Below are 24,469 nucleotides of genomic sequence, written 5' to 3'. Positions count from 1 at the left end.
TTACTAACCACACAAGACGCAGCTGAATCTTGACAATTATGAATCATGCGAGGAAATAAAGGGAAATTGCATGATTTCAGCATTTTTGGACACTGACACAAAATTTTCCACTCCATAATCCTCCCATATGGATTATATGAAAGTGTAATTCATGCAGGACAGGGAAAGACAAAATGAAACTGACCCTCGTGAAATTTAAAGATAAAACCAGCATTTACTCTCACTTTCTGTGTGGTGACTTTAACATATGCCTGCTAGTACTATTTGGTCAAGCTCAAGAGGTTATGCATTTGCAGGTAAAATCCACAAGATGGCAATGCACATCATGTACTCGTATGTGTTTTGAAGAGGCTAAAGGGAGACAATTCTAATCCAGTGTTCATCTTTTCAGACATTTTACTTTTCGCAAGATGTGTTGTAAAATGAAAGGAACAATTTCAGCGGTTAATGAGAAGATCTGCACCTGTGTACGCTAATGAGACATAATGAGAGACATTTTCTTAATGTCACAGTTAATGGAAAGAATTACGTATGTCTCCACACCCTTCACTCTGCATGCTCGATTTCCACAGCGAGTGCCTTTTCGACTCGTTTCAGGAATTCGCAGCCATAGAACGCAGAGAACACAATCTGTGAATTACACTGAAAAGCTGATCAAAGAAACCTTAGAGTACAGCTGACACTAATTACAGCCAGCTCATTTCTCCAGACTTTAGAGAGATGCACCTGCAATTCCTAAAAAACCTCTGCTTTACTGAATTTAAACGACCACCAAACATCCCAGTCAGAGAGGTTCAAAGGATGACGCTGTTTCCGTGGTGAAATCCCACCTGCAGCGTCTTTCTGCCTCTTTCTTTCTGCACATACAGGCCTCATTAGTGTGGGCAGCACAACTCCCTCTGTTAGTTTGCTGGGAATTTTAATTCTACAGCCCTTCCTCTCTGCATTCCAATTACAGGAGGTTTTTTGGTAATTTTAGGTAATTTTATTTTCAACCAGCGCATTCATTTGGTTTTGAAGGTGAAACGTGATCAGTGTGACCAAATGTTTTAATAGCAACACGGCGCTGAGTGCCTGTAAGGTGGAGAAGCCACAGAGAAAAAAGGGATTAGAGAAAAAAGATCTAAGTTTTATTTCTTGGAGTGTAATCGTGTTTTGATTTGAAAATGAAAATACAAAAATGAAAATATAGTGCAGTTTCGTTCTGCGTGCAGAAGCAGTGAGTAGTGTGAGGCACAAATTTCGAAGAGGATCATAAGACCAGATGAAGATACAGAGGCAACATAGCTGAGTATTTTAATTTGACTGTGTTAATAACCTATAGATACGAAAGCTCATGGAAAGAAATAATTCCACAGCTAAATGGATTAAATGTGTAAAATATTTTTTTTTAAAGAACTGTCAAAAATTTCTTCTTGTGTACAGTAATTTCACTCTGACAATTTAAACAGTGACCTTAACGCCTCCAACCAGAAGATAATCATTTGCATTCCTAAGCAGGCATGTTAAACTTTATGCATTTCATCAATTTAATTGATCTTTTGCTTAACCCCTCCATTGAACATGTTCATTCATATCTTCAGTAACTTTAAAGACTGCAGACATGGCAGTCCCGTCAGGCTTTCTGTGAGGATGAGAGCAGGGATTCTTGCTGCTTTCAAAACCAAGCACACGAGTATCAGTGTAAGAAATGGATTAAACAGTGCATGTGTAAGATGCATTAGCATGTTCTGCTAACTAGCTTAGCTTACCACCTACACTACAGCAGTCACTGAACGTTACTGATAAGGTTATCTGTAGCTTGAGACCCCACGTTAGTTTTGTGGGGCTAAAACTTTCTTTTAAAAAAAAGCACCTGTTCACAATTAGCAGAGTGCAGCCGGCCTGTTTCCTTACTGTTGCCATCAGACTCTCTAGGCTAACGTTAGCAGCTCTGTCCCGCTCTTGTTCACACTCTGCTGCCACAGCTAGTGTTTACTAAACACATGAGTTAGTCCCATGGGTAAGTCATGATCCTAAAGGCCCTTTTGCTTGTAACATCAAAGTTGAAAATATATTGTTTGAAAGTCAGCTTTTGAAATGCTGGATCCCACTTCTTTTCCTGCCAGGCTCACCTTGCTCTGCCGCTGTTTGGATGCCTTCATTAGTTGCATTGGTTAGACATGATTATGAGTTAAAACTTTTACCATATAGGTCATTGTACAAGCCATTGTGTCCTGTTTTCTTTGGGAGGGGGTTGCAGGTAGCTAGCCAGCAGCAGTGCTGATACAGTGGATTGTGAGTTGTACTTCCCCCAGTGAACACATCGACCTCTTCAGGTGTCGCAGCCCCTCCTGCCGGGCCTGCTGCTGCTCCTCTCGGGGTCGCTCCTCTCGGGGTCACTCCTCTCGGGGTCGCTCCTCTCGGGGTCACTCCTCTCGGGGTCGCTTCTCTCGGGGTCACTCCTCCGGAGCCGCCCTGAGCTGCTGTAGTGTCTCTGGACCAGGGAGAGCAGACACACTGGGTGACTGCAGGGCTTGCAAGCTTGGTATGTGTAGAGGGGCAGCCCGCCCTGAGGACACCCGGCCTGTCTGCTCTGCACCCAGAGACAGAGAGCTGTGACAGCCGAGCAGGTCGGTGTGTTTACAGCAGAAAGCACAGCTCACAGTCGGCTGTATCAGCACTGCCGCTGGGTGTTTGTTTTATAACACAACCGCAAGAAAAACATCGACACAACCAGAGAATACAGAATTAATGTTTCTCTTTACCCAACACTAAACATTAATGTTCAATTCAGAATGAATTTCAGTTAAACTGGGTTAGCATAAAGAATATCAGGGTAAGCTAATCAGAGGCAAAGCAGGACAGGATGCTGACCCAGGATGCTGAAGACAGCCTTTTGGGCTCATGTAGTTATTGTTAGCATGATTAGCTAGTAAGCTGCAGTTGATAAAAGTTGCTGACACGAGTTTACGTTTCAGCTGTAAAATTGAAGGATTTCAAGTCTGCCACCGTGGAGCATTCTGTCGTGAGAGTTAAGACCCGTTTATTTCAGTAACGCTGGCGTGTTTGTTGTGGAAAAGAAGGAAACGGATAAACCAAACATACACCTGTTAGTCACAGCAAGTTGTTAACAAAATCCAGCATGTCTTAAGTTAGTTCATTTCCTATCTCATATTTAGTTGAGGACTCTCATTTATATTCTCATTCCTGTGTAGGTTTTTCTTACAGCAGTGCAAGTGAGCAGGTGGCAGATAAAGAGGAAAGCAGAAAGAGGCACCACAGAAAATCTATAATAACCAGACAATGGGGCATTCCCACCCCAGTCTCAAATTCCATCCTGCTCCATGTTGTCTTCGATCTGCTGGGATACGGGCCCTGTTTCTAAAAGCAGGTGCTGTGGGTTCAGGAGCATCAGTTTCCCCTGACAGTTTGGAGGCGAGGCACAGTCAGCTGAGGCGCTCCATTGAGGAAGATGCACATGTCATCATTGTGGTTAAGTGGAGGAGAGGAGGAGAGACAAGCCGGATGAGTCATGATGGGACAGACAGAGATGTGGAAGGGAGGAAGGAGGGGAGGAGTGTATGTATGCGTGTGTGTGCGTGTGTGTTTAGCTGGTATTGGATTTGTATAGAATGTAAGCTACAAAGCAGGTGTAGAGCAACTTATTATGTTTCTGCTTCTCGCTGCTATGCCTCTTATTCTCATCTCTTTTCTCCTTACATGAAAAAATAATGCATACACACACACACACACGCACACGCACGCACACACTCACATGCACAGATACCAGATGTCAGCTCAATATTAATTTAGTTAAATTATAATTGTTCAGGCAGAACTACAGGCTGACTCAATGAAATTACACATAACCGTGAGTTATTGATTTTGTGTTATGTGCAGAGGGTGTGAAATAAATTGAAAGTATTACTACAGCATCAAAGTGTGCAGCACCGACAAGAACATAATGTATACACTTAAATCGTCCCTCTAACATGACTCGCAATTACAGATGCCCATTGAAAAGCAGAAAGATTCAATCAGGCAAAGTTGGGACTCCTATCCAGTGGTGGAGTGGGGTTAATTAGTATACGTGGCTTTAACCAACCATGCAGGATGTTGAAGGGTTGAAGGATAATGTTTGTTTAGATACACGGGTGCCGTGTCCACAGATAATGTCTTCATTAACTATTGATGCGCTCATAGATAACCCCTGTCTCCTCCAGCGTGTATGCTGCATTTCTTCCACCTCTATACCTTTTTTCTTCCTCTCTCTATGTCTCCTCTCCTCTTTCTGAGCATCCAAGAAAATCTGTAAATCCACCCGCCACACACACACACACACACACACACAGTTTTTCACGCCTCTCCCCCTCCACTTTTCTATTCCTTCACCTCTGTCTTCATTCTCTCTTTCCATCTCTGTCTCTCTTTCACTTGAACATAAGCGCAAGGTACACATCGCCTGCCCATCCTCCCCTTCCCACCCCCAACTTTGATTCCCCCCAACACTCACTCACACACACACACACACACGCACTCCCACCCCCTCCTCCACACAGCCCTTCACTCCTTGCATTATCTTTCCCGGAAATTGCATTTCCAGCACAGCCAGGGCCCCATTATGAAGAGGGAGCGACATGCTGTAACCTTTTTAAAAAGCCATTAGTGATGCACCTGCCCCTCCCCCTACCCCCCTCTCTCCTTCACAGCACCCACCCCTTAGACCACCACCAACCCTCACCCTTCATACATAGCCCCCCCCCCCCCGCTCCCTTTTTCACCCTGCCTGACCCCTCCCCACCCTTATGGCAGCTGTAATGTTATTAGGCTGTTTCTACAGCCATTACTCGGCCAACTCCCCACTCCCCAGCTGAACATGGAGCAGATGCAGAGGGAGCAGTGCAGGGCAATGGGTGCAGCGATAAGTGTGCAAAGGGTCAGGTGTAAAGGAGTGTTTGTAGAGAGAGGATGGATGGAAGGATGAATGGCTAGGAGTGAATGCATGCAGTAGAAAAGACAGGAATGTGAGAATGATGGGAGGAGGGAGTAGAGTCGATAAAGGTAAACAATGAACTGTCTATTGCTCCATCCCCCACCCCTTCTCTCTCTCTTTCGGTTCCTTATCTAAACACAAACAGCTACTGTACTCTGCATGCACAAATACATAAACAGACACAGTATAACCTCCACACGAGCAGCAGCAGCAGCTCAATACACGGTCAGTAGTGAGCCTGTTGAAGGAGCACCATTGATGTTGCACTGTCATGTAGTTGTGGACCACACTGGCTGCATTATCGTCCAATTAGAATGCAGAGATGAGCCAAGGAGGGCAGTAAAGAGGAAAGTGGAGTGCCATGGAGCAGCAGAGAGACAGAGCGAGAGGGCTGAGACAAGCCAGGCACACAGACAGACACTAAATCCAATTGCAAGAGCAGGTTCCAGGAAACAGATAGTGAGAGATAGAGGAGAAGGAGGAGAAGGAATAAGTCTTTTCTCCTTCTTCTTCTTTTTCTTCTGCTTCTTCTTCTGGGTAGCACAGAGCAGCGTATGCAATCCTTAATGCAGCAGCTGCAGCCTAAATGTACAAGCCTACACAATACACTTCGCCATGGCTCAGCCCACTGACAGCGTGATGGAGGTGCTGCACTACAGCGAGGCATCGGAGGGAAACCCAGAGGACACAAATCCATAAAAACAACCCACTGTATATTTTATGATTCTGCCCACTTCATAAAATCCCACTCTCGCACAGGAGGAGGTTCATCAAAGCAATTATTGGCAAGATGACGTCGCGATGCAGGCCATTCTGCGAGGTGGCTGCAGTGAATGTTTATAAGAATATCTCATAAGTCTATATATTCACACTGTTAATGTGATGCTAATGCCTGGCAACATATCGATCAAAACTGCATGAGATGTTGAAGTAGGTTTAAATGATGGCCAGAGCTGGCAGTAAGGTTTGTAATCCTCCTCCTTCCAAGTCCCCTGTGTCTAACAGGGCTTGATTCACTTCACCCCCTTCCCTCCACAACACACACACTCTATCTATCTATCTATCTATCTGTCTATCTATCTATCTGTCTACACCTAACCCCACCAACTCCATCCTCTCTTCCCCTCTCTGTTTCTCTCTCTCCAGACACTGACACCAAATCCCACAACAGACGCCCTGCTGATCGATACCATGACATCATCAGGCGTGGACATCATCAGTGGACTGTGGGCGAGGTGCTGACCTGAAAAACACACACACTCATGCACACGCACACATATAGTACAAGACCTGGGGGAGTGAGCCAGGCTGAGTTTCCTCGCATCTCATCCCAACCCGCATAACCCCTGCCTGCCTGCCAGTGCTGCTGCCGCTGCTGCTGTAAATCTGACTGATGACAGGCTCAGGACCTGTTTCACACAAACACATGGACAAACACGGAGCTAATAGACAATGAGGACATTCCCCTTGAGTGAGCTGTTGACAGAAGACTAGGCTGATGGGTGCAAGTTCAGTCAAGAGAAGTCAACCGCACTGCAGCTGTCATATTTGTACTGTTTCACCCTACTTATCAGGATAAATGAAATACAAGCATATCATAATCCTAATTGTGTGTGAAGCATGTAATGTCACTGACACTCCCTCTCCCCTGGTGTGTCTTACAGTGAAACCTTTTCATTCCAAGCCTGACAGACAGACAGACTGACTGACTGACTGACTGACTGACTGACTGACTGACAGACCTGGTTTTTGTCTCACTAGGCCTGGACAATACATGAACATGCAGTTTTATGTGGGTGCTGCTTGTTTGGAGCTGTCACCGGCTTTACAGCCAGCTGGGAGGCTCCAGTCTGAGTCTGGACAGCCAGGATCAAAGAGCAGAGGAGGAGTCAATATCCATAAAGCTGAAAACACCTCCCAGTCCTGTTTAAGACAGCTGAAAATGGGAAAATCACTCAATGTTTATGGTTGTGGGCTCGGCAGTGCATTTAAGCATTCAGACAGAAAGAGAGACAGACTGACTGACAGAGAAAGACAGGAGGGAGGGCAGAAATGTCGAGCGGTGATTTGTTTTATGGAATAGAAACATCTGTAAAATGTAGTAAATATTTGTAGATTTGTCTGTCACTATAAGATGCCCACGGCGCTGTGACTGTGTTGGCCTGTCACATATCTGAAGGATGAGGCTCCAGTCTCAAAGCAATATAGTTTGACATCCAAGACTCCTATAAAAAAAATATTGAAAAGCTGATAATGTTTTAAAGTGCAGCCAGCAAATTGCAGTGTAAATATGTTGTTCATACAGGATGCCAGTGAAGTACTGGTGGGTAGGAGAGAATAAAAGAGGTAACCTAGAAATAAATCACACCCTTTAATTACATGGTACATATTGAATAAGTACAGACCACAGCACCAACAGGCTTATATACTTTTACAACAGCTATGTCACGGAAAGGAGCTAAACTACATGTGGCACTTTTATTTGGTAAATAATTAACAACATTAGCAATAATGACAGTAATGTGATTTAAACATAGTACACACCTTAAAAAACGTTGCCACACTGTTTACTCTATGGTGTCGCACTAATAATGTTAGGGTAGACCACAAATGCACAGTAATGGACAGTATCACATCATAACCACAAGCTACACAATGTCTCTTACACACTCGCCATCTCGTAACCCTCCCACTTGCCCCACCAACCTGACAGAAGGGCCCAAGATAATGATAAGACCAAACAGAATGTACAGATACGTGTATCTCCTGGCACCCACAGATCCGTCCTCCCACTCACTCTTATATGCATACAGCATGCATACTAACGCTTCTTTGTAATCTTATGTACTCTACTTGTGTCTGTGGACAATAAAAAACAGTTACAGAAATAACCCTCTTCGCACATGCTTACATATGCGTGCACAACACAAAGCTGTGTCTGTACATTACAAAAGACTTCATCACATTCTATTCCTTTCTATATTTCTATAGTTTAGATATTAGAACTATTTTGTAGCTCGAGCTACAGAAATGCCTCCCTTCAGAATTTAGCCGAATATAAAATGTTTTAGTAATGCTTTAGGTGTACTAAATGATCACACTGGTAATCTAAAGTGTGCCTGAAAACTTTTCCTACTGAAAGAGGAATATTCCGGAAAAGTCAGAGCAGAGGCTGTTCTGGAGCACCTGAGACTGATACACTGTCAGATATACTGCCAAACACTACTCATAGAAACTCTTTAACTAGTTGAGAAGGGAAATGCTTCATTTATTCAGCGGGTAATTCATCTATTTTCAAAGCTATTTCAGTGCGCAAAACACACAACGTGTACCTCGGCTCATTTGAAATTATATTCAAATATGTTTCTGTCAACCAGGAAATATATTCATTACATGTCTGCACCATGCTTATTTTCCCAACCACATTATCACTTGTCTGACTCTGGGACGCCACTCGGATGTAACAGACAATTCAAAAACAGTTATGTGGAGATTGTTTTTTATTTTTTCTATTTTTTTGGTTTTGATTGGATAAGCCCCCACCCCCCCAATTTGAATCATGCAATGACTGGTCATGTTTGTTGATAATGTTTGGCAATGTCAGTACCCAAGTGAGCAGACTGGACACCAACTGTCACTGTTTGCATTCAAAATATTTACCAACCACATGGCCATAAATCTCAGACTCAGATAATAATGCAGTAATGCAAAATTCTAGCTCGCACTGATGTTTATTAGAAGACCTTAAGGGAGGTGAAACTTTAGGGAGCTGAAATATTCTCTGTTTTTCCTTCTTTTGGTTTTTTCGAGTAAAATCAACAATCCTCCTTTCTGTTTTGTATTCTTTGTAGCAGTGATTAGATACAGATTTCTGTAGTATGATGTAACCCCTTTGATGATTCAGATTTACTCGACTGAACAGTTGATTCAGTCAGGTTTAGCTGATCAAAATGTTAGATGAGCGGGAAACCCCGGATGTTTGTCTGTCTTTATAGTCTAACTCTGTTATAATCAGATGTCCTGGCTGGATTTGTGGAAGTTTATGCTACCTTAAAGCTGCAAATGTACTTTCTGAAACCACAAGCACGCCATGCTCCACGAAGCTCCGCGTGATGAGCAGCAGGTGTCAGCGGGTGTGTGATGGTGATGTGCGGACGCTTGCGTACTTTTGTTTTTCTTGGTCACAAGTCAGCGCCTCTACTAAGCTACAAACTACAGAGCGTGTAAGAGCAACGCTTCCTCCACGCTGACTCCACAACGCCAGCAGAACTACTGCGTGTCTGCGCTGTTTGCAGTTGTCCATGTACGTGTCCCTGTCATTTTCAGGCCCTTCATCCTCACACTGAAACGGTCGGGCTTTGAAAAATAAAACATACCGTTTGAAAATAATTACACTTGGGAAATATTACCATTTCTTCGGCTGGCAATGATGCAGAATTTTTACAAGTGAAATGTAGCTTTAGCTTCAGTCTTTTAGCACAGTATCAAAGCCATTATATGCATATTTGAGACCCATTTACAGAGTTCCAGGACTCATTGTTTCAAAAATTAATGAGAATTTCAATCTAAATCTGTCTTTATTATAAACTTATAAGCTTGACAGGCGTAGCAGCAGCAAATAAAGGGGGACAGGGCTGAGCAAATTGTCAATGGAGGCTGGCATTGCTTCGGTATGTGGGCAATGTGGAACAGAGTGACTGTATCTCTTGATGTAGCAGGGTGCCATTTCAGCCTGTCACCCACAGCCTGCTGCCGGACCAGATGAGACCAGGCAGCAGAAGCGAGGGGAAAGCAGCAGGGTGTATCACACCTCTCCTCTAGCTCAAATCCACGGAGTCCCCATGTGTCCTTGTATGTACAGTAGCGTGTAATGTATGTGCCTTTCACTTTAATCTTCCCTGTCACTTCAGCCTGGGGCAGATTTTGAGGAAAGAGACATTTCTATTCTCAATTCGTCTCCTCTGCAAGGGCTCCTTTTCTATTTTCCTGTCCTGTCCCTCCCTCCTGCCATCCCATATTCTTGTCGTCCAGAAAGGAAGGTACAGGGGCGCGACCCTTTCCTTATTCCCCTCGCTTACTCAAACCCTGCACATTCAGAGTGTGTGGTGCAACAGAGTGAAGTAGGCCCCATTGAGCCGGGTTGCTCCTCCCTGCATGAATGTGTACGTTTGGAGTGAATTGAGCTTGACTTTGAGTCCCCACGACCCAGCCTCCTCCTCCTCCTCACCCATCCCTCCCCTTCCATAGCAGGTGGCGCCACTGGCAGCGGGGCAGAGAGAGGGCTTTGATTCCTAAGCCAGTGGGCTCAGTGCATATTCAAACTAGGGCCTTTTGTTTGTGTTGCTGCGAGGCCCGAGTCAGACTTGCATGCAGAGAATACAAATCAGACCTTTGACAGGAGCAGTTAACCTGCCGCTAAATATAGCTGCCCTGGGTCTGAAAGAGATGGAGGGAGCACAAGGAGAGGGAGAGAGATGGAGGGAGCAAGAGGAGGGTGAACAAAGAGAGAGAGAGAGAGAGCGAGAGATGAGGTAAGGCGAACAGAGAGGTGAGCATAGAGAATTCAGAGGTGAGATTCGAGAAGCTTTTCTTTATTTCTGTAGCCTTTGGTTTTCTGTACAAAGGAGAATATGGTGGGCATAGATGGAGCCAAAAAGCCTGTACAGAAATGACTGCTGAGCAATGCATCGGCATATGCAAAAACCTGTGCGACGTGTGTATTGAGGAGGGGGGGGGGCAAAAGAGAGAGTAAATAAAAAACACAGAGAGTCAGAGTGGGGAGCATGGTAGGGAGAGTGGCAAATGAAAGATAGGGAGAGTCTGTTTAATAAAGCAGCAATCTTGAGGGAGCGAGGGTGAGGGAGAGAAGGAGAGGGAATGAGAAATGTGCTCATACCACAGGGATCTGAGCAGACTGCAAAAGAGGGGGAGAGACAGAGGAGAGACAGAGAGAAGAAATTAGAGAAGCAAAGAGCCGGGAAACAGGACGGGGAGCAGGACTTACAACTGTCCTGTCTGGGCGCACTCTCTCCGATTGCTTCGGATTCCCAAAACCACCACCTGACCGCCGTGTTCATTTTGGCTCAAAAAGGACCTCAGAATGTTGCCTATGTGGGAGATGACCCACAGCATACGTTATCCACAACCTCCTGAAACACAGATCGTCCGCTCTGTGCACACACACGCAGTAGTCACAGTAGTCATGTGATGAAAAATCGAAATCATTGAGTGATTGACAGGCAGCATGCAGCAGTATTATGTAATGCTACAGCTGTACCAGCCGCAGAGTGATAGATGGTCAGATACAGTGTGTGTGTGTGTGTGTGTGTGTGTGTGTGTGTGCTCTTTCCGCCTGGCCCTTCTAAGATATAAAGTAAATCCGCCTCCAGTGTCAGCCCAGTAAAACCCTGCATCCTGATACTGTTTGACAAATAATAAACATGATGAATGGTGGTGCAGTCCCACAATATGCCCACCTCGTCAGATACACTGAGCTATTATGCAATGATGGAGCAACACTGCTTCCACACCACCATCGCCGCCACCACCACCACCACCACCACCACTACTACTACTACTACTACTACTACTACTGCTACTGGAGTATACTACCTCTACTTCCTACCCAGGGAGCTGAGCTGTGTAATCCCTGGGCGGATAAGGAGAGGTTTGGGGAGATTTGGGAAGCAGAGATCCAGCTGAAGCTGCCAGTCCTCTTGCTGTGGAAATTCAACGCCTGGAAATCCCATGGGATTGGATTAGGATGGATATAGAGCCAGTCACTGAGAAGTAGCTGTCAGGGAGCTGCAATGCTCACAGTGGGCCCCAGTATGTACACAGACACACACACACACACACAGATTGTGCTCTTGAATGGGCAGGCTGTGAGACTTCCTTCACTTGTGCATCAGGCAGTAATGCACTTACCGTCTGTCCATCAGCTCCTATTATGCGCTGCTGATGAAAAAGACAATTTTTAAAGCGAGCAAAAAAAAAAAGAAGCTAGATGGGCCTAATTTTATGCACAATGATGATTTTGTAGCGAGGGAGGCGGGGCCCAGAATTAATAACAGAAAATGTCGATCATTCCGCCCAGAATTTAAATGCGGGACCATCTGTAATTTTGAAAAGTTAATTAGCCTAACGCGCAACGCGGTCATGTTCAGGGCAAACGGCTCCAAAGTAGAGCTCTCCAGGCAGCCTGCCACTGCCTAATGAGTGTCTCCCGGTGTGCAGGTTTATCATTCGAACACTTTGGTGAAGGTTACATTTGAATAATTTCCAAGCCTTAGTTAGAGACTATTGTTTAATGCGCTTGTTATAGCCTAATGGAATTAAGACATCGAGACAAAGGAGAAAACTGAAGCTGCGCAAAGTCCAGCGACCAGAAAAAACTGAGCCAAGTTAACATATTTGGTATTTACATTTCTGTGCGATTTCTACCCCTGTTACTTTCTTATTATCATTAAACTTCACCCGCCCCCCCCTCCCAGTATCTGAGCTGTCTACTACATCCTGATCAGTGTGCATCACCATCAAGTGTGAGCCTGAATCTGTTTCTTCTCTGTGGATCCTGAATCGTTGAGTCGCCTCCGCCGCGCCCCTTTGACCACGCTTGATTCGCAACAATGGGAGGACAGGAGAGAGAGAGAGAGAGAGAGAGAGAGAGAGAGAGAGAGAGAGAGAGAGAGATGAGGGCAGAAGCAGAGCCTGAGATTCCAGGATCTAAAAGGAGGATAAAGGGTGTAGAGTGTATGCCTCTCGGATCTTTTTTTTTTCCTCCTCCTTTTACCTTCATTTTTTCCTCCGAGGGAGAGGCTTCTTATGGAGGGGGGGGGGGGGTGCGGCGGGATGGAGGGAGAAAGAGAAAAAGACAGAGTTAGAGAGGGGGCGTTTCCCCCCCTCAGTGTGATTTCCAGATATTGCCAATACACAGCCGTCGACTTGAGTGCACGAGGAGGGATTGACAGACTTCCAACAATGGGGTGAGTATGGAACAAATCCTCCAGAGGTGCCGCCGTTGCCGCCGCCGCTCCCGCCGCTGCCATTCTTCTCTTAATCCGTTTGACTTAAATGCTGTGTAATAGAATTAATGCCTGAGCGGAAGTCACGCAGAAATATGGGAGCGACATGGCCTACGGTGCCGTATGAAAAGCTGTCAGTTTTGTCAGGTGGGCTTTTTCACATGTTTGACCACCGTATGGAGCAGCCTGTCCGCGGACTCGACGGGGTGGAGGGGAGATAAGCGCTCAGTGTGTGAGAGGCGCAGTGAGAAGCCCACAGTGGTGTCGTGGCATAACCCCGTCAGACCATGCCTGTCTCCTTCTTCCTTTATTCTCCTTAGCAATTCTTTTCCTAACCAAGTATTTTACTGCTTGCTCGGGAGCGTTTTTATTTTATTTTATTTTATTATTTTACATCTAGCCAAGACTTAAGTAAAACAAGAGTTTGACGTGACTCCGCTTGTTGCTTTCATTTGTAATGACTTCCCTCTCGCTTTCAGAGCGAACGGCCTGTGCTGTACTGCAGATGTGAGTGACTTTATTTTCCTTTCTCGTAAAGCAAAGATAAAACTTTGAAAAGTAGAAAGAGGAGAGAGGAATAAGAGAAATGACAGGCTGGTCGTGTATCTGGGCTCCAAATGAGCTCTCATCACAGCTGTGTGTTAATGAAACTGAGCTTTATGTGATGCTGCCAGACCGTCACGAGGCTGTTACATTTGTAGATGAACGTCTACTTCAGGCTCTCGGGCCTTCATTTCACATTCTCTTTTATGCTCCACAGCGATTTTGTGTAAGGTTCATGTCAGTGTCTATGTGGGATAAACACTGCACTTTAACTCTACGTTTGGGAGGCAGGAGGTGCTCTCTCACAACAGCCTGTATAATGTGGTGTCCTCTACAAATTGATTGGTTTCAGCTCACTTCAATGAAATATTCAAGCTTTCTCCTATAGATCCCCCCATGAGATGTGTAATTCAATAACACGTGAATTATTTTTTCAGTGTGTATGAAAGCAGATCCCGTTTAAGGCTTAGAATTGACTGAATGTGTGCCTTATATGTTTAGAAAATTTGCAATTCAATCTGTCGCTTTTTCTCAGCTTCTGCATGTGTGTTTTTGCGAAAGCATGTGGCAGTGTGATGTGCGTGTGTGTGTGTGTGTGTGTGTGCATCTGTGTGCCATAGAGAAAAACCATCAATTTGAATGAGAGAGTGTGTGTGTGTGTGTGCGTGCGTGTGTGCGCCTCCCTGCCTGCCTCTCAGCGTGCATGTGCTCAGCCCCTCAGGCACGTTGGCAAGCATGAACTCCCTGAACTCAATCCTTGTCCATTAAATTCCTATTGATCAAGCAGCAGAGAGACATAAAGTTCCATCTCCTCAGTTTCATGTGGGCTCGGCTTGGAGCTAGCTCTCTGTCTTTTAGGCTCTCTACCCCTTATAAAGAGGAGAAGGGAGGAAAAAGAGAGGCAAAGAAGAGAGGAGGAGGAGGAGGAGCAGGATGAAATAGGAAAAAAAAAGATTGGCTGAAACCTTGGGAATCCATTAAGAGAGATGGATGAAGAGAGGAAAGAGGAATGAGCTAACAGTTGATTACTAAATTGTGCTTAGTTCTTGGGTGCATGTGATTGTGCTTGAAAGTGATTGTAAGCATTTCCTTTTGTGTACATGCACGTCCATTTGTTTGTGTCTGTGCTTTTGCGCAATGCACATGCATGTGAGTGTGTGTATTTAATGTGTGTGTGTGAACAGTGGAGACTTCCATTTAGTAACGCAGCAAAGCGGCACATATCTCTCCAGTGGGAGCTGTCCTTGGTTCTGATCCGTGGACCTATAGCTAACCCCTCCTCCTGCTACCCACCTCCAACACACGCACACATACACATACATGTAAACACTCTCTTGCATCCCGCTCGCTCCACAATCACCTCCCCCCACCACCACCACCACCACCCCTCCCTTCATCTCCACCCTGTTGATTGACATCCACATGCTCTCCATTTGGCTCACGAAAGGCTGCGTTTGTGCGTATACATGTGTGCACTTCAGTTGGTGTGACTGGTGGAGGGTGTTTTTTCGGGTGATGGGAGGAGGGGGGTGTGGTGGTGGGGGGGTGCTAGGCCATCCTCAGAGGGCCTTGAGCAGGGAGGATGCTGGGTAAAAAAAAAAAAAAAAAAAGAAGAAGCAAGGAGTGAGAGGAGGAAAAACAAAACATCTGTGTGGTAATTGGGCTCCCCTTAGTATTGTAACGCATACATTGACATCTGTTTGATAATTGGCTACCCCAGCTCCTCGGTGTGTGTCATGCTAAATGCTGGTTTGGCGGAAAGGAGGAGAAAGAAAGAAATGAGGAGGGGTGGTGGTGGAGTGTGTGTGTGTGTGTGTGTGGGGGGGGGGGGGGTTGCTTGTTAGTGTGCATTTGTGTGCATCTGTACCAATGGGGGAAGGGATGCTTTAAATTTGTTAGTATTGTGAAAGCTCCACAGGTCTCCTGTGCACACGTTTACCGCTGTTGTCTCTTTCATAAAAGGAGGCCCTACCTAGCGTATGCACAGCTCCGAGCGGAGGTGTGCATGAGTTCACAGCCTGCATTTAGCCCGACAGATCAAAAAATATAAGTGCTAAAGTGTCAAGTGATTGTTTACAGCCTCTTGTGCTCAGCCTCTGGGGTTTGCTAGCGCGGTGATTTGAGCCACAGACCCAGAAGCGATATTAGCTGCTTCCGCAATTTGTTCAGAGCTTTAGAGGGGAGAGGCCGTCAAATTGCATAGATAAATATGTTGAATAATTGATGCGGCGCATAGTGGGGAGCTGTTTGGGAGCACACTAGAGATTGCCGGTGATGCTTGTGCAGCCTCGCAGACAGTCTGTCTGTTTTAGACAAGCCTGGTGTGTGTGTTCTATCCCCACAGGGTCTAAACATTACAACACTTACTCTTATCCCAATACTTTCAGATGCTCGCTCAGATCTGCACAATCAATCCTCAATGTGTGGGTCCAAGCTGTGGGTTTATAAAGGGTTTGTGATCTGAATTTTTACATCATCCTTTAAGTCTCTGCAAGAAAGCTCTTGTATCAATAGAATTAATGTTCAAAAACTCCTTTCACTGGACCTTTGCGTCATCAGACGTGAAGGTTTAAGCTGCTACTTAAAAAACTAATTCCTAGTAATACCTTATAATACCTACCTGTTCTATAATCCTGCAGATCTATACAAGAGTGTCAGAGCTTATAGTAATGGGTGAAGGATTAATTTGGGGATTTCTCTTAGATGACACATGGGAAGTGACTGACTGAGTCAGAGGAGACTGGCTGGACGGGCCACCAGGACATTTAAGAGCTGAGACGTTGAGTCCTGCAGGAACTGAGACGTAGGGGAGTTGCTCTTCCTCGCTCCGTCTCCCTCCCTAATGCTGTCTAATGTGAGAGCTTATGGCAAGTGGAAGAGGAAGAAAGAGTTGTAAAGACACAGGGATTTGAGATCTCAGGGCCTCAGAACCACAAGGGTACTATCAGGCTACAACCTCCTGTGAAGAATCCTAACATTTTCAAACCAGCCATTTTCTGTCTTCCCGCCTTTTCATCCTTTTCTCCACATCCATCTCTTTGAAAACGTGTGGTATTTCACATGCAGGGGTGTTTAGAATAATAGCAGGAATCACTCCTTTCATGTAGTCTCTTTTCAGTGCAGAGGAGCGCGCGGCGGTGTTCTCCACCGTTTGATTCCAGGGCCTTGAAGATGCGAGGGCAGAGGGATGTGAAGACTGCTTATCTCTTCCTGACACAGCCAATCATGTCGTAGAATGACAGTCCGAACCCAGCTGATACCCCCCCCCCCATATCTTTTTCTCTCTCACACACAAACACACTCCCTCCTGCTCTTTATCCATTTCTTCCCTTGAAATTACACACACACACACTTCCTCTTTTTTCCCCACTCTGTTCTCTGACATTTCTCTTATTTCTCTCTCTCTCTCTCTCCTCAACCACCTTTTCTTTCTCTCACTTGTATGCTGTCATGTCGCCTTCTCCTGTCCTTTTCCATCTTCCCGGTACACAGAAAAACACACGTGCGCCGCCGCCTCCGAGTCTGCCTCTTCTTCCCGTTCGCTGCCTCCTCCTCTGTATCTTTTCGCTCTGTTTTCTCCTTCCCTTTCTCCTGATTTCTCTCATGTGTGCAGCATGGGGGCTCGAGCTCGCAGCACTGCGGGGGCAGCCCTCACTCCCTCAGATGTATGCGTGCGACTGTGGCGCTCACTGATAAACACCAGGACAGGGAAGGCAAAGCTCACATCTCCCACTTCCTTAGTCGCACTCAGTCAGGGGTTCCAAGCGTTGAAAAACAAAAAAGCCCAAACTTTATTGCACCCTGGTGTGTGATGACAAAATGACTATTCATGTGAGCGCGGCAGTCCGTCACATTCTCTCTCTGCTTTTTCTCTCTTCGCTCGCCTGCTGCTGACTGCAGATACAGTTGGTGTGGCAGAAGAAATAGTGAGTAGAGGATATTTACAACACGGGAACAATGGCAGTTTCATCGTCGAATTGTAGGCGACAAGAGATATTAACACCAATTCGTGAGGATTTCTGTAAAACCCAGATGAGGTATCTTGAACAAAGCAATCATTTAGAAGAATAAAACTCTGACTCGCAGACGCTTCACCTCCTTTTTTTTGTGATTAATTGCTCAATGTTCATCAGTAATCTCTCTCTCCGAAAGCAAATGTAACTTTAATGTATCTGTGTGAAGATGTGCTATTGCTTGTCTTGAAGCTGAAACAATTAATCCATCAGCAAAAAATAATCAAAAAATCAATCAGTCGCTTCAGTCTTTTTAAAACAAAAGGAGTGAAAAAAATGTCAAACTTTTTCCTGCTCAGTGCTCTGAAATGTGAGGATGTGCTTCTTCTCTTTGTCATAAACTGGTGATGTTTGGGTCAAGCAAAACAAGACATTAAAATATTTATTATAGACAACTGATTAATGGAAAAGGAAATACGCAGATTAATTGATAGTGAAAATAATCAATAATAGCTGTCCTAATCCACTGATGAATCAGTCACTGAAGAGTTGTGTTCTTTCTCTTTTTTCTTGCAGGACCTGGACAGTTTCAGCAGCTTATAAAATCCCCACCCTTCCCTCCAGCTCTCTCCTGCTGTATAGCGTCGAACAGCGAAGGGGGGGATGGGAGAAGAGAGTGAGAAACAGAGAGAGAGGGAGAGAAGGTGGAGGGGAGTGAGGTGGCGTGACCGTTTGCTCCCGTCTCGACCACGGGTATTCTTGGGTTGATAATACAGATGTCGATGTTATTGCTTGAGAATACGCGTAGCTGAGCGGAAGCCATCATCATCGACAACAAACGGATGTCAGTTTATGCCCTCCTCCGGGCACAGGCTCGATGTGAAGAGCATCCATGGTGATGGTAATCCTGTCCTAAAGTCCTGGTCCTGAGACTCACCTCGTTCCTCCATCCAGTGTCCTCTTGGCCTCTGCAGGAAGTAAGATCCTTCCAAGCGTGCATCACACACCTTTTTAGCTCTGATTGTTCATCCGCTTGACAGATGCCCTTATCAGAGTACGTGGTTAAGAGGGGAATCCAATAAGTGCACATGGTGGAGTGGTGGTGGTGCATCGAGGGTTTGGTTGGAGGGTGGGCGGGGGGGCCTGGGCCTCCGTTGGCAGGAAGACACGACCCTGCACGACAGGACAGGAGGTCCAGCAGTCGCACTAGCTCCTGTGGCTTGTCGTGTATAAGGTCACAGTCAAAGAGCAAATCCAATATCCAGACAGGCTGGCGGGCAAACAGGCTTGCAGGCAGGTAGGGGCACGGGCAGGAACACATTTAGAAAGTCAGAGATAAATCTCAGTCTACGCTCAGCTGTTCTCCAAGCTGCCTGGAGGACGGGCAGGAAGAGAAGGAAACAGAACAACAGAGACAGGGACAATGAGACAGACAGACTCGTAGCAGCGGTGTCAATGAGGATAATATGTGAGGAAAAGCTCCATGGATCCAAGTAATGAAGCACATTTGGTCAAGTTCTGAGATTAAATTTCCAAAGTTTTTTTTTCCATTTTCTGCTGCTAATTCATTACATTTCAGAGGGAAAATACTGCGCTTTGCCATATTTATTACTGCACCACATTTATCTGAGTTACTTTGCGCATATGAGAAGCTTCAAAAACTTGATGCATTTTTCAGTGCAACAACTTCTCATCAGTTCACTTTGTGTGGCTATTATCGTTATTTAAAAATAATAATAATAAAATAAACTAATAAAATTGTCATTCGACACGACAATGTGAAAACAATGTGACAATACAAATTTGTAAGGGGTGGCTCGTAGTGAACTACAGAGAAAAATTATCTGAATGTGCAGCTCCTCTTCGCTTTACAGAGCTTCATAGCGAGGCTGAGCTCTTTTTTTTGTTGTTGTTGTTGTTTTACTGTTTCACTCTCATCGCTCTCACAGCATCGTTTTGAGCTTCAGCAGGCAGCTGTTTGCAGAGAAGAAGTTCTTAATGCTCACTGTACAACAGACACAGTTAGAGACTATCTGGTGAACACAGCGGAGCATTTAGCAGCTAAAGAGCCAGATATTTCCCTCAGGAGCTGGCAGAGACCAAAAACAGACTCAAAGATGAGGAAACTTCAGAGTGACATTCATCAGATGCAAACAAAGACGACTCCAAATGAATGATTTTGTTCGTGCGTAACTGCTGGGTGTGTCAATCCATGACTGTTTTCTGGCAAGCTCACCAAAATGACTTAAAAGGTGACAATATGTCAATGTTTACATCTAGTTTCTGCTGCTCCGAAGGGCCCAGAAAATCAGTTGTTGCAGGTTTAAAGTCGGTGCAGTGACTGTCGATAGTTTTTGTTTAGTTTGGATATCTTCATTTCAAAAGCAAATTAAAAGACTTTTCACATCCAATACTCAATTTCCCCCAGGGATTGGAAAAGTATTCTGATTCTAATACTTTCCTTTTAAACTGACATATTATACAGATATAAATTACAAACATTTAAATTTCCTGTATGGTATACTAGCGTTGTTAGATAACAACACACAGTAGTACAGAGTATACTGCAGAATCTGGAAAAAATACAGAGAAAATGAACAGATGTGACTGTCAGAAATAAAGATTCAACTGAAAATAAATCTGATTTACAAAAAGATGTTGAAAGGTTTGCTTTTGTATACAGCATAGGAGCTGCAACAGTGAAATGCTACACGCATGCATCAGTACTAATGAATCCATAATGTATTATGACATACAACACACTTAAAAAAGTGCGAGTGCTTCTTTGAGAGGGTACAAGTAAAACTAGGAATGCAGGATTTTTACTTGTGAAGCAAGTGGAGTATTGCTACACTGTGGTATTGGTACTTTCATGAAAGGGTCCATCGCTGTCTGGATCAAATCACCAATCAAGTCACTGTAATGTTAGTTAAATACACAAATAAAACCACTATTTCTTTGATAAAATATTTGTTATTTTTGTGGTTTACTTGCCCTGTCTGCCATACCCTGTGGGGTGGTCAAAACTCTCACTTTCCCCACACTGGTATAGTTTTCAGGGCATTGGATCATATTAGTGTTATTGTAATGGGGTGTAATAAGATTATTCAAATCCCTCTATTTCACAGTGGGCGAATGTGATGCTGGGGCTCATCCATGTAAAAGGGCCCTTTGACAGAAACTGTGTCTGTGTGCTAAACCCTGGAAATTCCCAGCCAAGAGGATTCTCCACGCCACTCCCTAGAGACTCACATCAGCGCCACTGTCTCCCTGTCACTGTGCATGTGTGTGTGTTTGTGTGTTTGTGTGCATGGGTGCATGTGCAGTTTTTCTGTCTCTTCTTCCACACAGCAATTAAAGATCCGATTGATTTCCCTGCCTACGCTGATTACCTGCTTCACTAGTTTGTTTTTTCTCTGATATCTGATTAATACTGAGACTGTACACAGGGACACCTCACATTATAATACATTGGCCTAAAAAAAAATTTATAGATTAATTTTGTGATTTGTCTATGGAAAATCAACTGTTATTATACATTTTAAAGTCATTTTAAGTAAAATTACATGAAACTTTGTTGTTCCAGCCTTTTGAAAGTGAAGATTTTCATGTGATTCTTTGCTGTTGATGATGATAAACTGAATTTCTTTGGATTTAAAGTCACTGTTGGCACAAAGCAAGACATACAGAAGAGATAAAGTCACCTTTCACTGTTCAGACTGATGTTAATGATGATGGTATTAATTACTCAATAAAACAAATAATCACGAGCTTTTTTTTGGTTAACATTGTATTCTATAGGTGTAAATACATTTAGTTGTTCTCAAGACATTTCACTCAAAACCACAGATGTCAACTACCTGATAGCACAAGATAAATCGGGATAATCAAAGTCAGTACGATTCAGCCTCTGGGAACGATGACTGACCTCCAGTATTTTGTGCCAATATGTCTGAACAATGTTGAGATACTTTACAGGATAAATGAAAACTTGATGACCTGATGGTGACACAACAGGATCACTGAGGTCTCTAGGATTCATCCTCTGGGAACCATGAATTTTATGGAAATCCCTCCAATAGTTGATGATACATTTCAATAAGAGTCCATAGTGTCAGCCTGCTGGTGACACAGGAGGAAAAATCAGGGGGAACCCTAGGATTCATCCCCTGGGAACCATGAATATTTGTGGAAAATTTTGTGATTACCATTCTGCTATTTTGTTGAGAGTTTTTGGTCTGGTCACCAAAGTGTGCTGACTCACAAACCTATATTGAGATTCCTAGAGGTATTCCGGCAGCACGGCTAAAATTGTATCAGTATACAGTATGTAAGTGGTGATTTGCTGCAAGTATTACTAGCATCTGTTTTGACTTCTTTAAATGCACAATTGTCCTGCCTACACTTTATACTGTGTATCTACAACACTGCTTACATGCCCAGCACTTCATTTTTCACTTCCCATAAGGCTGACAATGATGGACATAAATAATCTACTACCTTTTCTGCACAATAGCAAGCAACCTCTCTACAGGGATGTAGCGAAACATGGCACACAAAGAGTCCAGCATGTTAAATCTATGAGTGAACTGACATCGAAGCAGCCGCTGTCAGAATCAACCTGGTCAACTGGAGCCTTTTCTCATCTGCTCTGACCCATCATCCTATTCCTCTCCCTGTCCTCCATCGACGCTGCCCCCCTATACTTCTGTCTGTAATAACCTCAGCACTAAAGCAAACAGAGACAATAGACTCTGAATGAATAAGTATGTCTTGGATTTGGCCACATGGTGATAGCGGTAATTTCCCCCTTGATGGGTCACTCCATTACAATTATCCTGTAATATTTATCCAGACAAACAAAAGGCCTGATACGTGCTGGAGTGGCTGCAGGGATCCGATGGATTGATGGATGGAAAGAGAAAGGATGCTGCAGGTATAGAAGGATGGATATCGAAGGGGTGGGGGGGTGGAGGAAGGATATCACAGTGCAATAAAAGCCTTCTCATTAGGTCCTGTCTTTATCACTGCTGCTCCTATGAGACGTGGCAGATGAGAGGAGGGAACAGAAGGCCAGGAGGAGAGCAGAGCTCAGATTAGGATCCTTATTGCTATGATAATCACTGTTTGTCATCCAATGCGCACGTTTCACACCTGTGGTAAATGCAGATGGGTTAGTTAGTTAGCGCCAGGGCCATGTGTGTCTGTCTGTGTGTGTGTGTGTGTGTGCGTATGTGTGTGTGCACATGAGTACACAAGTGTGTAAAAGAAAAAAAAAAGCAGTTCAGTTCATGCATGTGTGTGTGTGCATGTGAGAGCGAGCAAAAGAGTGTGAGAGGAACAGTGATAACAATGTGTATACGTGTGTGTGTGCGTGTTTGCATACAAGTGTATTTCTGGCGCATGGAGGGCGCGCACGTGAACACAAGTGCAGACGCATTTAGAATGAACAAATAGATAAAGATAGAATTAAATAAATAAGTAACAATCACATGCATTGCTCTCGGTGCCTGGCAACCGGATCTCTCCGTTGCCTTGGAAACAGTTGCTACAGAATGTGAGGTGATTGGCAACCGTGACAACGAGGAGGGAATAACATTTGACCCCGCTTGCTGACGAGGGGAGGCGAGTTGGGGGGTGGGGGTGGGGTGGGGGGGCAGGGGGAGGAAAAAGAGAGATAGAGAGAACAGTAGATATAAGATGGTATCAGATAGAGCGTATTTAGAAATTCATCCTCTGAAGCTGCTTCACTCTCACTCCTTCCTCAATGCACACAACCTCTTCCCCCTGGCTCACACATGCACATGCACACACACACACACACACACACACACACACACACACACACACTGCTTTAACATACAAGTACTTGTGCCAGCCCAAACTCACACTCTACCACCCACCACCCACAACCTTAGCATACACACACACACTCATATGCACAGACAGACACACACACTTGCACACACTTGTCTTTAGGACTTGACACACTAAGTCTATACTTTTACACCTCCCCTGTCTCATGCTTGAAATTGCATGAATGTGTATCTGCATGCAAGTGTATGTCAGCCTCATGATCTTTGTTCACCACCGAACACACACTTCAATACAAATATGACCACACACAATATACAATATACAAACACATAACCAGAGAGCCATTGTTTTGTTCCAAAAGCTACACTATGTGAAACAGAAGGCAGTGTGAAATCACAGCCGACTCGGTGCCAGGAGGAGAACCTCTCTTCCCCCTCTGTCTTTCCTCCTCCTCCTCTGTTTCCCATCCGATTGCACTTTCCGTCTTTCCATCCCTCTCTTCACTCTTCCCCTCTCTCTGCCTGGCTAAACTAATAAGGGTGTGATTAATGGTCTGCTAATTGCTGTAATCTCAGTTAATTAGAGTGGAGATTCTTCAGTGGTGGAGTGCTTAGGGAGAGATGCATGTTGCACTGATCTGGAGGTACAGAACTGGCAACGCTCCACATAGACACAAAAAGAGATGTACTCGATGGCACACTACGTAGTTCAGTACAGTAGTACTATTTCCCTGCAAGCCTCCTTTTTACACATCATAAATCCTTCTAGGCATGCACACAGATGATGGTTTTTGAAACAGTGGACGGGGGAAGACAGCTGTAGCTGTCTAACTTACGTATTCCGCCGTGCTACAATGTTCAATATTGAATATGACAATTTGGTTATCATAGAAATTATCTTAACTGAGTCCAAAAATCTCTGAGCACCCCCATGTCTCTGTAGGGCTACAAATAACAATTACTTGAGTTATCATTGAGTCTTTCTTTTTTTTTTTTTTTTTTGAATAAATGAGTTTTTCATTCTATGAAATGCCAGAAAATAGTGAGAATTCATATTTTGTTAGAGCCCAATCAGACTTCTATGAATTGTTTGCTGTTTAACTAAATGTAAGCAAACCAAAAATACTTGCTTTAATTTTACAGAACATTTATCAGTCA

The 24,469-nt window shown here is 44.5% G+C and overlaps 1 long non-coding RNA gene across 1 annotated transcript; it reads left to right on the top strand.

The window, feature by feature from the left end:
- Positions 1 to 12,843: 12,843 nt before the first annotated feature.
- LOC124073609 lies at positions 12,844 to 21,169 on the top strand. Its single transcript, XR_006845695.1, has 3 exons — positions 12,844 to 12,960; positions 18,072 to 18,472; positions 20,624 to 21,169. It is a non-coding gene; the product is annotated as an uncharacterized LOC124073609 (long non-coding RNA).
- The last annotated feature ends 3,300 nt before the right edge of the window (positions 21,170 to 24,469 follow it).

The sequence above is a fragment of the Scatophagus argus genome, chromosome 16, assembly GCF_020382885.2.
Source record: "Scatophagus argus isolate fScaArg1 chromosome 16, fScaArg1.pri, whole genome shotgun sequence".
In the NCBI taxonomy this organism is placed as follows: Eukaryota; Metazoa; Chordata; class Actinopteri; family Scatophagidae; genus Scatophagus; species Scatophagus argus.
The sequence above is the reverse complement of the archived record's forward strand: the minus strand, read 5'-3'. Positions and strand labels throughout refer to the sequence as shown.